At 40.6% G+C, this 18611-nt stretch overlaps 1 protein-coding gene across 11 annotated transcripts in view; it reads right to left on the bottom strand.

Annotated features, from left to right (window-relative positions):
* The window catches only part of RBMS3 (RNA binding motif single stranded interacting protein 3), a 1216467-nt gene extending 1198258 nt beyond the window's left edge, over window positions 1-18209 (bottom strand). For all 11 annotated transcript variants that reach the window (XM_078354431.1, XM_078354435.1, XM_078354437.1 and 8 more), the window contains exon 1: window positions 18123-18209. The gene's annotated coding sequence lies outside the window, so the exon portion shown is untranslated. The remainder of the gene's footprint in view (window positions 1-18122) is intronic.
* Between the last annotated feature and the right edge of the window lie 402 nt (window positions 18210-18611).

Below are 18611 nucleotides of genomic sequence, written 5' to 3'. Positions count from 1 at the left end.
AAGAATTTTGTTGCCACCTACATAATTTGAAACTGAAAGAAAACATGGAGGAGGGACATGAAGTGGAGAATTGAGCCTAATTTTTGGAGAATAAGATTTAGGACCAGCACATGTAAAAGCATTCACAAGCATTGAATGACCAAAAAAAAAAAAAATTAGCTGCTCAATGCAATGTGTATTTAAGCTGAGTGAATTCCAAGAAATTGTGGAAAGGCTGCCCTCTTCAGACACACTCTTTTTTTCATTTTAAGTTGCTATATTATATATATATATATTTCTCTATAGAGAAAAATGAAAGATGTTGTAAAATATTTTTAATATTTTATACAGTGCTTTAATATGTAAAAGTCAAACAGGTACATAGAAAAATGTTCTTAAGTTCCTGGTTTGCCTGTCTGGACTTACCTTGAGTATGTATCTTATAAGTATTCTACACAGCTCTTGAAGCATCTAAGCAAGCTTTAGAATCCTGAGTAGTAATTAATTAATGGAGCTGTCTGGGGCCAAAATGTTTACCTCAACTGTCACGTACCTAAGTACATTCAGAAGAACCACCTGAATTCACAGTAATTGGCTTTGATGTCATTAGAATTTTTAATAGCTAATAGCTATGATGGACTCTATTTATTCCACACAAAACTTGTTTTTTGCTTTAATACTGTCATTTTGAACAACCTAAAATGACAATTAAGAGAGTTCTGTCACAAAGGAAGACATTGTGCATATTTGGGACCTTTGGGAGGCACTTATTCTGCTGTCAGCCGAGTTTCCTTAAAATACTCTATGGCAGGTGGTAGAGAGAAGTGAGTGGAAAACTTGATTTGAAACAACTTGTTTCTCTGTATTTCCTGTTCTGAGCTTTCTTTGTTCTTTCAAATGCTGACTTTTTCAATGACCAAATGCAAGGTATTAGTCTAAAAAAAAGATAGATTCCAAAAAAATACCCAAAAACTAATTTTAATTCTTCGTAGTCTATCCAGAACAAATCTGAGGCTCCTCTCCCCCCAAAAAAATAAACATTCCAACAAATCAGAAAACGCCACCACTGTATTATCTTCTGCAAAAAGGCTAGGAAGAAACTTACTTTGCAAGGTAGCCTCTTTTGCTTTATAACTACAATGGAAAGAAAAGGTATATAGATAATATGCTCATAAACAGAGGTCATTGGGGAGGGAAATTCTAAACATCATGTTTGAGAAACAGTTGTTTGTGAATATCAAATTGGAGTTTGTAGGAAAATAGTGTGTGCAGCACTGATAACTGCTGATTTACGTAATGCTTGGCTATGTAATATCCATGTGCATTTCTGCACACAGACGTAAGCATAGGACTTGTTTATAATTGGAGGTGATTGGGCTCAAAGGAAATACATGTCACCATGTTTCTTCTCTGGCTTTTAATATTCAATTTCATGTATAATTGATAGACTACAATTTTTATGATGGTTAAAATAAGAGTAAATAAATTATGAGGATTTAAAATATCATCCATCTGCCAGAAATACTCAGTTTTTCTTTGAATGGATACTTAACAATTGTCATTCTTGAAGGCATTTCTAGCAGACTAGCAATTTCTTTGGCTTCTTGTACTCCCAAATTACTCAGGTCTAAAACTAGGATTGGTAAAGAACCAGACTTCAAACATGACCCCATGTTTTATATTTATGCATAGCTGAAATTCATAGCATTTGGGCAGAAAAGCCAGCATAGCACCAAATGCTGAGTTTGGATTATACCTAAATACTGGGGTAAAATGAGGGAATTCCACATAAAGCCAAGAGAAGGCACTTTCTACTCTATATAAGTAAGGCCTTGAGGTAAAAAGAAGTTAATTGCATGTGCCAAAACTTCTGGGATTTCAAATGTAAGCACATTTGTTTACATAATTAAAGTTCTGTGAAAATGCCACATATGTATGTTTACAACATTATAAACTTGCACAGTTCACATCTAATATAAACTTAAGTAATATCAATTGTTTATTATTTAGGCAATATATTATATAGTATATATTTATGTACAATATACAATATGTTTTAAATATAAGTATGCATATATGTATTACTTAGATTTATACATTATAAACACAAGAATATATTTACTTGTGTGTATAATACATAAATATGGCAGTTTCCCCATATTTGTGTCTTCAGTCCCATTCCATCCACTGTTGTCCACAATCTGGAAATATTATATACAATAAGATATTTTGAGAGAGAGAGACCACATTCATATAATTTTTATTATAGTATATTAATTGTTCTCTTTAATTACTAGTTGTTAATCTCTTACTGTTTAATTTACAAATTAAACTTCATCCTATGTATGTATAGGAGAAAACTATATATATAGTTTTATGTATATATATATATATATATATATAGTTATATATATATATATGGCTTGATATTATTTATGGTTTCAGGTATCCACTGGGGGTTTTGGAATGTATCCCAGGGGATAAGGGGGACTACTATATTTATGATATACCACATTTGGTATATATTATATATAAATGTAATATATAGCATATATTATATATAATATTACATAAGAATATAAAATACAATATACCATATAATCATATTACATATTATTTATACCACATATTATATTGCTGCATATGTGTACATACAAAACTCCATGTGATATTTAAGAGATTTCTAAAGTTTATCTTAATTGTATGCAATTTCTACCTGCCATTAGGGCACTAGAATATAATCCCTTTTATAAAAGATAATGCCATTGTTATCTGTTCTTCTCACCAGAGCAGTTCACAAGCCCTTCTCCTCCTGTAGACATGAACTTATCTCTAATATTGTACTCAGGAACTTGATAGTCTTTCAGATCTAAAAACAATTTTTTTATTGATATTGACTATTTTGGTCTTGTTCTACTGGCTACTTAAATTCCAACTTTGTGGGATAATTATTGATGTCTCCATCATAAGTTGAAAGAAAGAGCGAGTCACCTAAGATGTGTGAAACTGAGAGTTAATGGTTAATTCTGGGACAAGCCTGCTTGATGGGCAGGTGGGTACTGTAACCACTGAACCTCACAGCCTCTCCAGGTTTTCTGTGCTTTACTTAGCAAATATTATGAGGCACCAGATGATTCTTAAGATACCAGCACAATCCTTTTAAAAGGCCCTTGAAACCTCTTCTTCCCTCATATGCACATTAAATAAGCCAGCATTCATACCAACATCCCCTTACTGATTGGCCAATATGAGCTACTGTCTCCATAGCACAGATGTATGCCAGGGGAAAACCCCACACACAGAAGGATTGTTTCTTGTGATTAACTGGTAGAATAAAAAGTATTAAAAAAAACACACACACACAAAAAGCAGGGCCAGAGTTCAAGCAATGCATAGCCATTTTTCCCACATGAGCAAAATGTTCATAAAAACAAACAGTGCATAGAGCCAATATGGCAAAATTCAGGCATGGGCTTGGTTTTATAATCACTTACAAAACTGTGGGAGAAAAGGAAGATGTCCAGTGTGACATCTGAACATATTTTTCTGTATACTTTTGAATTTGTTAGTGAGCTGGCAGGAGTGGCCCTTTCTCACGGAAAACCTCAGGCTTCACAGTGTGAGCAGGGACACATGAGCAACGGTTGTGTTTGTGAAATCACACATAGTTCGTTTCATCACACATACAATTCCTTTCATCATCCAAGGGAAACTTATTCCAGTCTGGATACACAGAAAAGTACCACAGCTGTGCATGGAAGGGAGCAGCCAGGAAGTTTCCTGAAAGCACCAGTCCTATCTTTCAGCTTGCTGTTCCAGGATTTCCCATGGGTCTGCCAGGCCCAAGGTCCATGCAGAATGTTCGACTCAGAATACTGGAGCTAGAAATATCTGTAACGAGCATCTGTGGAGTAGCTTGCCTAGTTCCCATTCTCACTTTTTTTTTTCTTTTTTATAACAGCAGATTCCTTTGAGAAACTCCTCCACCCTCACTACATAGCAATTCAGAGGACTTGTCCTCCAGTTGACCCAAGGCTGCCAGGCAGTGTTCTTACCAAAAATGTGGATCTTGAATAGAATGGCCCCAAAGGCAACTAGAGGTGATTCATCCTGACAGAGATGCCCTGGAAAGACCATTTATCAGCTGCTATAACTGTCCTAGATCCCTGGAGCTTCCCTGGTTGCTGCCTTTGCCAAGCACTGGAGGCTCATTTTTAAAAATTTAATTATATAATCTACAACATATCCTTCCATAAATTTCATTTTCTTTGACTTAGCCAGGGTTTGCTTCTGTTGGCTTGAAACCATAACTGGTATAGACCATTACCAATTACCTTGTATCCAATTTATTTGCCAATCTATACTGCACATTAAGTTCTGCTCATCATATACATGATTTTCTCTTTATATACACATATTATAATAGATATTATAGTACATTTCATTCTACTATAATATACTCTGCCATATTTTTTTATCCTTAAAATGCCCCAATGGTAGATTTATGCATGCAATTACATTAGAGATGAGGAGGTAATGGAAACGCACATAGGCTTCACCAGTGCGAAGCATCAGTATCACCTAACGGCTTTATCAAACCGCGGACTCCCGCCCCCATCTTTAGATTGCTGATTTAGTAGCTCTAAGAGGGGCCCTGATAAGTTGTTTTTTTAACAGGTCCCCAGATGATACTATTGCTCATCTAGGACTACATTTTGTGTTCTAGTAGCTTAAGTCCATGCTTCTCAAATTTGAATGAGCTTGCAGATTGTTTGGGGAATAGATTCTGATTCAGCAAATATGGGGTGTGGCCTGAAACTCTGCATTTCTAACAGGCTCCAGGAGATGCTAAGGCTGCCAAACCACAGTGAATAACAAGGGATCACTTGGCTGAGCCAGATCTCACCGTCAATAACTGCCAGAGCATCGACTTGATTCCACGTTTGCCTCCTCTTCCGCACTCTACCTCTTCCCTTCAAAAACCTGGTCTTTACGAATAAGAAGGCTGAATCCAAGAATGATCACACAACTTGACCAGACCTCACAGCTGGTTAGTTATCAATTCAACAGGGCACAACCCCAGTCTTTGACCACCAGCCCAGGATGTGCTCCTCTGTAGTGCTCAAGAGTCCACCAAGTACTGTGCTTTTATATCCATTTCTCATTGTCTCCTAATAAATACAGCGAGAAAGGGACAAGACCAGCACTCATTCACGTTTCACTGACAAGGAAAGTAGGCAAAGTGCCGAGGAGGGACACAACCTGCTTACAATCGCTCAGGTGCCGAAGCTCGACCTGACCAAAGGCAATTGTGATGCCAAGTGCGATACCCCTGCCACCTACAACAGCCCCCTTTCAGAGGATGCAAGACACAGCCTCAGTCTAAACTATGGAAAGACTGTAGAGAACAGGCATCAAAACTAGTGATTCGCCAGCCCTAACCTGCTCATAGCAGTGTTATATCCCGACAGAGTTGCCCTGGAGAGATCATTCATCAGCCTGTATCACTGGCCTAGCTCTCTGGAGCTTCCCTGCTTGTTGTGTATATTTGTTTGGTTGGTCTTATATTTAAATATTGGAAACTTGACATTATAATCCAGAATGAAAACTGTGACAACCTGGCAACACAGAGTTCAGATTCATACTTTACAAAAGTCGGCTCTGACTGTAAGGAGGAGAACATGGGGGCACGTGACCATTGAAACAGCCATAAGGTTTCATATGATGGTCATTAAAACAGCCACATGGTCAGTCATATGAATTTATATGGTGGGAGATAAAGTATCTGCCCCGCTTTGGAAGGACAAAGAAAAACACTTCACCAAAGTCCTTAGCCTTCAGCTGGGAAACCCTATCAGCATTAAAATTTGAATAGCTGAGAAAAATTAGGGGCCCATGAAACCAGCGCACTTAATTGTCAATATTTCCCTAGGATGCTATGCAGGAAAGTGCAGAACTGAGCCAGGTTTTTAGAAAAGGTTGTATCTGTTCAAGGACTGGGGAGAGAAAAATCCAGTATGCATGCCCCTGCCATTGCTGTTAATTGAAGGTGGCATCTTACCTTTGAATGACAGCTGAGCTCACAGGTGCCCTTTCTCTCATACAAGTACAAATAGCTAACACTGCCGAAGTAACCACAGGGTCTCTACTCTTCATAAAATCCTAGCACTTTGATAGGTGATTGTTTGCTGGTTTGCAGAATACTCTGCCTTTTAAAAAATTTTCATTTTCTCTATCCTCATGGATTCGTGGTCCCTGTTGCACACAGCCAAGTATGTTCCAGAACAAGGCCAAGGATCCAGCTGGCAAAATCCTGCTTTAGCATAATTTTAAATCGCCGAGTCAACATAATGCCACTCTTCTGTTTAATTACTCAACAATCAGAGCTATGTGGGATGTAATTCCAGGCCAAGTCCGGCCTTGTATGCAGCTCATTCTTTTGTTATTATTGTTGTAGTTAAATGGCTATACTAAAGCATATACAGAAGTGGTTTGGGGGCAGACTTTCAGGGAAATAAAATTTATGTACAGAATGTAAACATCGACACCCTCTTTGTTAAAGACAAAAGGTTTGCTCGTAATTCATCACACCTTTAAGACCACAATTGTGCTCACGCGCGCGCACACACACACACACACACACACACACATATATTTAGAGAGGGTGGAGGTGGATGGTGGGGGGAGAGAGAGAGAGAGAGAGCACATGTGCCCTAAGAGGGAACAGCCCTATCCTCTAGTGTTCTGCCGCCTCCTGCCTCCTTGCCGCCTGAAGGTAGAAATAATGAGCCTGCAGAAGGGAGTGACAGATTTTATCTCGGAGACACTGACCCGAATGACTCCATTAGCATTGTTCCAAATGAAAAGTCGCCCTTCCTCTATGGAGATTGGAGGGGGCTGCCGGGGAGACAGGAGGCAAGATGTTTAGATTCCATTTGGAACGGGATCCTTCCCTAGAACCAAGGACATGCTGTTCCCTCATCCCTGCATCCCACAGCAGCCAGGCCCTGTCTATTTCTGTACAACTTGGCTGCAACAGAATAAGAGCCTCTCAAATCAAGGCATGATATCCACTCCTCCCTGTTTTAACTGGAATCCATAACCCCTTTCAGCCAGAGTCACAGGTGTCCAGGCAGCCCAAGTGACTGATGCCCTCCAGCACAGCCCCATAGCATATCATTCACCAATATCTCTTCTGAGACCCTTATCACATAGAAGATCAAAGCCATCTGTCATCCCCAGAGAGCTGACTTTCCAGAGAGAACCAGTTCTGAACCAGGACAGGAAAGGGAGGTAAAGTAGCTTAACAGAGGGGAGGAGAAGTTAAACACACACACACACACATACACACACACACACACACACACACACACACGGCACATTATTGGAGAATCCTGGCAAAAGCATCTCATCCAACAATGGAAAGACCTACTAAATCTGAGAAAACAGTTTACTGAACATTCACCTTTTATTTTGGTATCAGATGTGTTTTAATACAGAGATGCTGTGGATGAATAAGTTTGGGGTTTAGTGTGGCTGTAATTGCAAACTTGCTGTGGTACTTGTGCAAGTCTAAGTCACTTGGATAAATACCTCTGAGGGGCCAGTTTCTTCATCAACAAAACAAAGATTTTAGTTTATACTTTGCAGAATCTTATTGTAAATTAAATGCAAAAAGCTATGGTGCACTTAGAACAGTACCTGGCATATACAAGAAATTCAATTATATATAGACTAATAATAACAGCAATAATAATATTTGAATAAACCCTCTAAATGCAGTCAAGAATTCTATATGTAGAGGTGGACCCTAAGCAAGTAAGAGATGCAGATGAGTCCATTTCTGCCTTGGATCTATATTGCCAAATAAAAGTTTTATTGAACCATGTTCCTCCCCAAGTTCTGTTTTGAGAAGGCCCACATTGCTAAATCAACGTTTGTTTATGACTGAACTTAATAAGAGAATGAGGATTCTGAGTGACAGCTCTGTGGCAGGACTGGCTAGGTAGAATATTTTAGGTAGCTCCCCAAACTGAGATGGCTCCTAGAAAGTCACTCATTGCAGGGATAGTATCAGTAAGTCAGAGCATGCTGGAAACCACTGAGTAAACATAGTACAACTTCCAGGAGCATTTTTTTTTCCTGGATAAGTAATTTAGAGTATAATTTTTAAGTTAAACAAACATGGATATAAATGAAACAAAATGAGAAATAGCATTACATTTTTAACTTAGACACAAAACTTCAAAAGAAACTCAGGCTCATAGGAGATCCCTAGGGGGTAGGGACCGGGTTGTTGAGAAACACTAGTTCCCCACTCAGTTGCAGACCAACCTGTACAGTGGAAGTTATAATCACCATTTTATTGGTGAAGAATCAAGACAATTAATCTGAAGTGACAGAAAACAGATCAGTGGTTTCCTAGGGCCAGGGTCAGGGGAGCTGGCCACAAAGGGACACGAAGGGACATTTGGGGTGACAAATATTCTACATCTTGATTGTAGTGATGGTTACTTAGATGCAAACTTTTTAAAACAACAAAACCTGTGCAGCAAAAATGGGTATCGTTTATTATATGAAAAGTGTATCAAAATAGATTTTTAAAACCTCTCAATTTTTAATGAAGGGATTAAAAGAGGCCGTTGGCTGTGAATCCAATTGCAGAAGAAAAATTGGACCCTATTAGAAATTTAGTAGGATATTGTGAGGATGAGATGGAGAGAGATAAAAGTGGAGGCAGGGGAAGGAAAGGAACCAATGCTGAGCTATATTTGGTAATTTAGATATCCAGGAGAGCAGAGGAGCTTATCAAAGGAAGACAGGAAGAACAGGAAGAAAGAGGAGTGGGGCATGCCCAGCCCAATGAACAGAACTTCCAGAGGCTGGGGTGAGCCCAGGGCAGGGCCACAGACCTGGCATGCAGAGGAAATTCAGGGCAGGAGAGAAGAGACAGGTGGACACAGAAGCACTTCCAGACACAGCCCCTGGTTCCCTAAGCCATTAGGCTTGCACCATGTAAATTTCACTACTCCCCTAGGGCTTCTAAACTCACACAGGGATTTTCATAGCCCAGCTGGATTAATGCAAGCTGTCTCTCTCCCTTTGGCTCCAAGGGCCATTCTCCCTGGTCCTCACTACAGAGCTATTCCACTGCCAAGTGTGGCTTCACCAGGGGGTTCCATACTTAAAAAGACCGACTTATTTTTAGCTCCTGACAAATCCCTGTGGCTTTTCAATACAAGGGAAAGATGAGTGACTAGGCTTACTCCTTTCTTTTGGCTAGGGTAAAAAAAAAGGAAACGGAAAAAAGAAAACCAACCTGAAGTTTGTCGCTATGTCGCTTTTCATTTTTCAATGTTAATTTGGAAATTTGCTCCAACTTGCTGTGAACCTTTCCACAGAAATATATTAAACTGAACAGAAGTGTTTTTAAAATACTGGCTCACTCTGGTAACCGTCTGTCACTCTTTGCGGCACATAGCAATTTAAAATTATTGGAGCTCTTAAATTAAGTGCTTAAATTTGAAGGTGATCACCACTTTGAGCATGTGGATTGCACAGCTATCTCAACTATAACAGTGCTTCAATTTCCTTTAAGCAGGTCATTTTAGGGAGCGATAAGGGAGTCTGATTGCCCAGCATGCATTGATTTAAAACTACTGGAATCGTCCATTCATTTCTACAAGCACTTCTGTTTGGGTGCAGTCTTACTCTGACGGCTTAAATTGGTCCAAATTGTTCTATACTGCACATGCCCAAAACACTAATGTATTTTAGTAATCTGCCTTTTGGAGGGCAAAATTAACAATAATTTTTGGCTAAGCCAAAAACAGTACACCAGCAGATGTATTTGCCTTTTAAAAACACAAGGTCATCTAAGTGAGATTTTTGGTGTATCTAATGTCTAAAAGATGAACAGGGAGAATATGTATTGGTTTTTCAGAGACATTTGGCCTAATATACTCTATTCAGTTTCTCAAAAATAATAGGAATTTTATCAGAACGTAATGCCTGTTATAGAACTGAGTTCTTACAAGAACCCACAAAATAATATTTTATTGCATCTGAAATACTGAAAAGTCATCATGTTTTGCAGTCTGTCTGTACATAGGAAATAAAAAAGCTTTTTTTCAGTTCTATATGCCCCAGGTAAGTTACAAGGAAAACAAACAAAATAAATCACAGAGTGTTAAAAAGAAAAAAAAAAAAGCGAATGCGCAAAATTTCTTAGATAACAGATCCCCAAATATCCCATTATCATATCTATATTCTTAGAAAAATAAGTTTTGCTTTTATAAGTGGGGAAGGGCCAGGCACAGTGACTTACACCTGTAATCCCAGCACTCTGGGAGGCCAAGGCAGGTAGATCACAAGGTCAGGAGTTCAAAACCAGCCTGGCCAACATGGCAAAACCCGTCTCTACTAAAAAATAAAAATAGTCAGGCGTGGTGGCATGCACCTGTAGTCCCAGCTACTCTGGAGGCAGAGACAGAACTGCTTGAACCCATGATGCAGAGTTTGCAGTGAGCCGAGATTGTGCCACTGCACACCAGCCTGGGCAATGGAGCAAGACTCTGTCTCAATAAATAAATAAATAGATAAAAAAATTTTTAAAAGTGGGAAATATTGGTTCAACTACAACAAAAATAACAGCAACAGTAGCTAACATGTATCAAACACTGAGTGCTTATCTCAGGCAATCCTCACAGAAATCCCACGCGGTAACTATTACAGTCTTCCTTCCTTTTCTTTAATACTATCTTCCATTAGACATAAATTCCCATATCTACAAACACAATTTTTAGGGCAGGTCAGAACAAGAAAGACTCTCTCTCAAAGCGTTTCACAGCAGTTTTGTTGAGGTGTAGCATACATACCATAAAAGTCAGCCATTGCAAATACAAAATTCAACTGATGGTCATTAAGCTTATAAAGTTACACAGTGATCTCCACAATCCAATTTTAGAACATTTCCATCAGCCCCAAAAGTTTCTCTGTGCTCATTTGCAGTCAAGCCCCACTACTAACCCAAAGCCCAGGCAACCTCTGATCTGGGAATTTTATACCAATGGAATCACGTGCTATGCCATCTTCTATTTCTGTCTTTGTTCCCATAGCATCATGTTTTTGAGGTTTGGGCTGTAGCATGTATCAGTAGTTCTTTTTATTGCTGAATAGTAGTGCATTGTGGGGCTATACCACAGCTGGTAGACACGTGGGTTGTCTCCATTTTTGTTCTATTATAAATAATGCCTGAATCCTGTGTGTATGTCTCTGCATAGACATATATTGTTATTTGTCTTGGGAGGAAACCTAGGAGAATTGATGGTTTATAAATTTATGTTTAACTTTACCAAAAACTGCCAAACTATTTTCCAATATAGTTTTATTTTATTTTACATATTTACATATTTACTTTCTCACTAGCAATGAATATAATACCATTTACTGAGAAGAAAGGGAAGTGCAACAGGATTAGGGATCTTGTATGAGATTACACAACTAGTAACTGCAAGCAGGGGTCTGAAGCTGAGATCCCTGATCCCGTGTCAGAGCTCTTTAAAGTCTCAAAGTTAAATAGATTATTCAAGGTTAAACAAATTTCTCTGTTGCAGGACTTAAGAGGATTTAATACCCCATTAGTTATTAGGAACTTCCAAGAAAAGTTAATAGCATGCAGTGTTTCTTCACATATTTTGCTCATAGGATCCTTTCCTATCACAGCACGTGTGTTCCGTCAGGTTCCCTAGGAGCAGAGCCTGAGATAGAGACCTGGATGCCTATGACTTGTTGAACAAATGAATGTATAATGGAATGAGGAAAGCAGGATAGAAAAGAGAAAGGGGTTAAGCAAGGATGGTGCTATGGTTTGAATGTTTTTGTCCCCTCCAAAACTCACATTGAAACTTAATCCCCAATATGCCAATGTTTGTGGGTGGGGCTTAATGGGAGGTGTTTAGGTCATGAGGGCTCCACTCTTATGAATGGATTAATCCTGGTATAAAAAGGGTTTGTGGGAATGGATTTGTTTTCTTTTACTTTCAGTCATGTAAGGATACCACAGTCCTCTCTTGCTCTTCTGCCGCACAAGGAACAGTTTTTCTCCCCTCCAGAGGAAGAAACATTCAAGGTACCATCTTAGAGACAGAGACGGGGCCCTCACTGGACACCAACCTGCTGGCACCTTTATCTTAGACCTCCCAGCGTTTAAAACTGCGAGCAATAAATGTCTGTTCTTTATAAATTACCAGTCAAGTGTTCTGTTATGGCAGCAATGATAGACCAGGACACTTGCTTTCTTACTTACTGCTTGCTACTGTAAAGGAGACAGGAGAAGCCTCGAGTAGGATCCAGATCTGCCTGTTGGGAGTGAGAGATGTTCTAGGATATACCCTACAAAGCAGAAGTATCCTCCCTAGAGGCAATGGTACAGCATTTTGTTCGCCAAGGCAGTAAGTCGTTAGCTGTGGGCTCACCCTCCTGAGGAGGAGGCGGGTAGGAGTAAGAAGCTTCTAGTTTTGGTGCTTCCCAGTTGTGGAAATCAATGATCCAAAGAAGGTGGCTGCTGTGAGCCATTAGCAGCCTACACTCACTGAGTGCACTGCGGTGGAGATAGCACCTGGGGTGGGGGAACCCACAGAATCCATCATAGGATACTTTGTACCCTCTCACAGACATTAACATGTCAAGCTCTTTCTCACCTCTGGGCCTTTGTACTAGCTTTTTAAGCCTGAAAACCTCACCTCCACCCAAAATACAAACAATATGGCTTCTTCTCACACATCAAGTCTCAGGGCAAAAAAAAAAAAAATTGAGAAAACTGAACGAGAATAGTCATAGTGGTTATGGTGGGAGGAGTTAAGAATTAGTCATTCAAACTGACTGCAAATTTTCTGCATGACTGAAGGTCTTTCTGAGCCTTCACTCCCCAGTCAGCAGATGACTTGGAAAACAACAAAGCACTCGGGGTGGAAGGCACTTCTCTCGACTTCGAGTCACTTCCCTCGGAATCACAGGACTGCTGGGTATCACTCAAGACAGGATAGGTTATAATGCGGTAACTGCTAGTGCCCAAATCTCAGTGGCTTAAAATAAAATAAATTCATTTCTTGCTTCTACTACACATCCATGTGGTGCACCAGAGGAGAGGGTGGGGACGCTCTGTTACCAAAGTCACTCACTCGAGTCCCGCTGATAGATCAGCTATAAATCAGAGCAATGCCAGTCAGCACATACCACCTTTGACCACAGCTCATTGCTTTAGAACTGCTCCTAGGGCCTCAACCTTGCCACCAAGGGGCTGAAAAGTGCAATCCTGCCAAGTTCTCGGAAGAGAGGTGACCAGGTAAGGAACCTGTAACTCTCCCTTCAGGCTTGCCTTCATCTCATCTGTAGATAGTATGGCTCCGGTTACTGTTTCTAGTCAAAAAAATAAGTCCCTTTCTGATGGCCTCCTGTGTTAAACTGGTTTTAGAAACAGCAACACTTATAATGGTGTGAAGATAAAGAGCAATTAAAGAGGGCATGAGCAGTAGTTAATGAGTAGCAAACATTTTCAAGAGAACACTGAAGACCTACCAAATCCCGTCACCAGCCCCGTACACCTACAGCATTTTAAGATGTGCGGAGCTTTCTACTCTCACTTTGAGGGAAAGAAGGTTGGCCTGTTTCTATTTCTAAGGTAAATGAAGGTTAAGAAGGACATAAAACTTATTTTAAGACCATGCCAGGACAGTGATCTGACAAGGTTATAGAACAGGAAACCTTAATTAAAGTTTCCAAGTAAAGAGAAAAACATTAACTACTTGGTCATATTGCTCTATGTATAAAGAAAGTCTTTCAAAATTCTATATAATTTTGCAAAAGTTCTTTGCAATTAATTTAAAATAAGTCATCTTTGTCAAGGTATTGAGATTTACGACACAAAGGTAGCTTTTAACTTAATTGTTTTCTCCCCAGAACCTTCTACATGAACAACAGTCAATTAGGAGAGACTTTTTTACTACACAGCATATATGTAGCTGCTGAAGTGTACTTTAGATCCTTTCTTAGAAAATCAGCTAAATTTAGGATTCTTTCCCAGTTGCCTGTAATTGCCTAGAATAATATGGAGTTCTAAATATTTTTTTAATGGAACAGAAGAGATCACCATCTATTGACACAGTATTGAGGCAATGTCGATTCTTTATACATAGAGCCATCTGTGCCAGTCATGCAAAATTGTCTCCCAAGGTTTACATTGAGAGGGATCACAGAAAGTGCCTGTTTCTTTCAATGGGTATAGGGAGCGCTTAAGAACTGCAATACCTACCTAAGAGTTAAATCTCAGGATGTCTAATTTTGCTTCTATTTGCTTTTGTATTTGCTTCTTAGTGAAAGTAACTGATTAGAGAAGTAGGAAATATTCCCCTCAGTTATTCAGTAGTCCCTGATCTCATCAGTTCTTTGGCCATGCTTACCTAACCCAGTAACTAACATAAAAGAGATGTTACATGCTAAGGCTAAAGAATGCCATGCCTTTTTTTTTTTTTCATATTCGTGGAGTACCTTTTGCCCAATTCTCCTGAAGCAATGCATAGCACATGGATATGTTTTAATAACACGCTGTTTGAGGGATCTCTTTGTTCCTTCTACTTTGGCCTTCATGATTTCCTCACATACGCCACACTCCCACCTAGGCCTGCATTACATCATGTGTAAAATAAAGGCCTGTGATTCTTGAAAAATGAGAACATCTGGAAACAGCCCATGTTCCCACCAGGCCTTTGAGGTTGAAGCGCCTTGGCATATGGCTTTTGTCAGTGGTGCGCTGCTGGTAAACATTTAACAACCAGCTCTTGGGAGATGGGGAGCTCTGATTTGCAGTGTTTGCCAATTTCAATGGTGTAAATACTCCTGCTAGTTACCGCCATGATGTCAACCATCTTACCCATTTCCTGAAAATTTAACAATCAGCTCTCGTGAGCTGGTTCCACCAGAATGCTGCACAGCACACAACACTCCACTCCCACACAATGTGGGTATATATGTTAAAGCAATACTGGCTCCACACATTCACCTTGCCTGTCTAGCCTCAGTAGACATCCAAATTAGCCACCGCTGGAGTAGATGACCCTCGATCCCTCCAGCTACAACATCAGATAATTCCATGATTTATAAGGAGATTTCTCAGAAAACACCTTCTACATTAATATTAGGACAGTCTAGTATTGCCTCACTACTTTTAGATCTAGAAAGGACTGCTAGAAGATTGAAATTCTTATCTGCATTTCAATTTGATTCTACAATCTTCATCATCTTATCCTGTATTATTATAAGAGCTTCTTGGTGGGTTTCTCCCACTCCAGCATCTCCTGTCTCCAGCCTAGCCAGTCAGCCACTAGAATAACTATGAATAATTGTACTCCAACAGCTGTGAGAATGAAGTCCTCTGCCACCATTTTCATCATGTCGCTTCCTTACTAGGCAGGCTTCAGAAGCTTCTTGTGGCTAGTCCTATCTAATTCAAACGATTCCAGCTGGCATTCAAACCTGTCAGCCGCCCCCTCCACCCTCAAGCAAGAGCAATAATCCTGGGCTATTGTGACCTCTCATAAAACCAGTTAAGGTCTTTGAAATCTCGGTAGACCCCCCACATTGCATCTCAATTCCCTTATTCAGAGAAAACAGCAATAACTCTAATTCCCATCTTTCATCAGACTTGCTAGAATTCAGAGTTCCTAGGAAGCATGCTGTCTGCATACTAAGTCCCAGGGATGTTCCAAGTGCTCTTTAACACAGGCATGCCCCTGATAAATCACAAATCCCTTGTAAAGACAGACGACATGGAAAGGGATAAACATTAAGTTTAACACGTTCAGGACCATCTGCAAAGCATTCCAGATACTCTAGCATTTTCAGAAAGGACTGAGCTGCTTCTCTCTTCTGCTTACAGCTTTCTTTAACCAGGGTCTATTCAGCAATCGTTCTTTTTAGCCATATAATAGCAATCAGAGAGTATCCTTCAAGTGAGGTCCCTTTGTGGATCTTACTGTCATGCACCAGAAGTTAGGACAAATTCCTCAATATCATATACTATGGGTTCAGGAACAGCCTATATTGAGGAAGGAGGAAATTCACCAGGACAATATAGAGAAAGCTGTTGAAGTTCCAATCAACTGAGCCTCTCATCACACCTAAACTCACTTATAGCTAAACACTTTCCAGCATTCTGAGAGCTTCCAAACATTAGCACCTGCCATCTGTCTTCAAGTCAGCTTGAGGACTTTCTTGCAGCCCCACCTGAGCTTGCTGGGCATCAAGTAGGAACCAACTGCATGTCTTCAGAGGCAGCTTCTACCAATTTCAGGATGAGAGTGAGTGGATATTCCTTAACTATGCATTCTTGGAGGGACATTTTTGAAGTGCATTTTACAGTGTTCCTCAGACGTTACTGAGAGGCATCAAGCCTCATTTATCTGAAGTAATCTACTCATTAAAATATATTGTGTTAACTTTCCTGGTTCCAATCTCACTTTCATTCTTTCACTTACACTTCCTTGTTCTCCCAAGCAAATTTTGTGAATCCACATCTTGGGCTCTGATTTTGGACCAACCAAGATTTAGACATGAGGTCAGAGAGCAAAGAGAAGGCACAGGTTCCATCCTCCTACGGGGAGGTCTGCTGGGTCCTGGGCAATCACCTGGTCACACAGTGATGGGTGTTTGTTCCATGGAAAGATTCCCACCCATGCTGCACCTCCTTTCTTGCAAGTTAGTGGTTCTCAACTACAGGCAATTTTAACCCCCAAGGGTCATTTGGTGCTATCTGTAGACAGTTTTGGTTGTTACAACTGGGACAAGGGTTGCTACTGACATCTAGTCAGTTGAGCCCAGGATGCTGGGAAACATCCTAAGTGCACAGGACAGACGTCCACCGCAAAAAATGATCTGCCTCAAAATACCAAGAGTGCCACAATTGAGAAGCCTTGTTATGGAACAAGCATGAGAGCAGCTCCATCCATGGAGGAATGATCAGACCACTTTGGTACCACCCATTGTAGACTTGGATGCCAGCTATTTAGAGAACATTTCTGGAAGCACTCTCTGCTCAGCACCTGAAAGCCTTAAGGCCATGAGAGTTTTCGTCCCCCTGAGAGGAGAAAAAGCCTTAAGTCCCGGGGAAAGCTGGGCCTGGGTTGCCCCTTGCTGCTAGAAGAAGAAAGCCCCCCCAGTTGCAGCTGATTTTCCGGGTGACTCAGAGTGAGTCTCTGGGGTCATTTCTCAATATTGCACCACAAACCTCAATATTACCTTCCTATCTCTTCTACCAAAGGAAATAATTCTTAAGACCATCTTCTAGGCCTGCAAACAATTGTAATATTGTTAAAAAACAAAAACCTCCCTTTACAAAGATTTTGATCTGTGAATAAATATATCCAAAGAGGAAATCACCCCTACAACACACACACACACACACACACACACACACACACACACACACTGCCTCATCCCACGTGCTCAACAAACCTCAGAGAAGCAGCGCAATGCTGAACTTATCCCATTGCCATGTTGCTGATCCAACATGAGTAGGACTGGATAAAAATTCTCCGGACACAACATTTTCTTTAAAGTTCTAACTCTTAAACATATCTCTGTGATTTTCACCAGACATACAGAGCAGTGATCACAGTGGGAACAAAACTCACCAGTGTCCCAAGTAGGGGAGCATCAGACAGGGCAACAAAACCAGATGACTGATCCACCTCGAGGGGCTGAACGGAAAGCTGCTGCCCAGGGCATTCTCCAGGACAGTCAGCCCACACAGCAACTGGAAGAGCATCACTCAAAAATTCTATCAAAAGCTTCCAGGCAGGACCCACTCACTACCAGAGTACACAACTGTCTACATGCCCCCCTGGCTGCAATAATTAATAAGCCCCACTCCTATCTGTGGCTTCTGGCCAAAGTATGGAGATGGCTACCCCATTCTAACTCGGTCTCACACTGAAACCCTACATCCTCTGGAGCAGCTTTGCAAATCACTAATGGTTTCTTTTTCGGGAAAATAGAGAGGCAGAGAAGTGTGGCAGCCAGCTGACTGACAGAAATCCACAACCTGGCAGCCAGCCCCAGCACGGAAAACAAAAGGGTCTTCGGTTCACCTGTCAAGACTGTGCTCATTCCTCGGGCCTCTTCCCCGTGGAGCTTATCTGATTCCTTCAGCCAGGTGTGATGAAGCAGTGAGTGCTGACATCATCACGGGGGTGAGCGGCTGGCTGGCTGGGAAGCCGCCAGGGGAAACTGGCATAAGATGCTGCTCTCAGCAGTGGCTGCAGCAGCCTGGGAGACGTCGGATTTTTCTCCTACCAAATGGGCAGTTGGGAAAAGGAAAGAGTTAGGGTTCGGACTGGTTCCTGGGAGGGTAAGGAAAATATCTGCACCTCCCTCCCATCCCTGCTTCTTCCTTACATCATGTCCTTCCAAGAAATAAAGCAACCTTTCAAAGCGATGGAGAAACATTAGCAGACTGAACTTCAGCAGGCAGCATCTTTCATGGTGATTATTTAGTTATTCTCTCCCATCTTCTCTAACAAGCAAGTTTACTATTAGGATTTTCTTAGAGCAACAGTTCTCAAGGTGTAGTCTCTGGA

The sequence above is a fragment of the Callithrix jacchus genome, chromosome 17 (genome assembly GCF_049354715.1).
Source record: "Callithrix jacchus isolate 240 chromosome 17, calJac240_pri, whole genome shotgun sequence".
NCBI classification, from domain to species: Eukaryota; Metazoa; Chordata; class Mammalia; order Primates; family Cebidae; genus Callithrix; species Callithrix jacchus.
The sequence above is the reverse complement of the archived record's forward strand: the minus strand, read 5'-3'. Positions and strand labels throughout refer to the sequence as shown.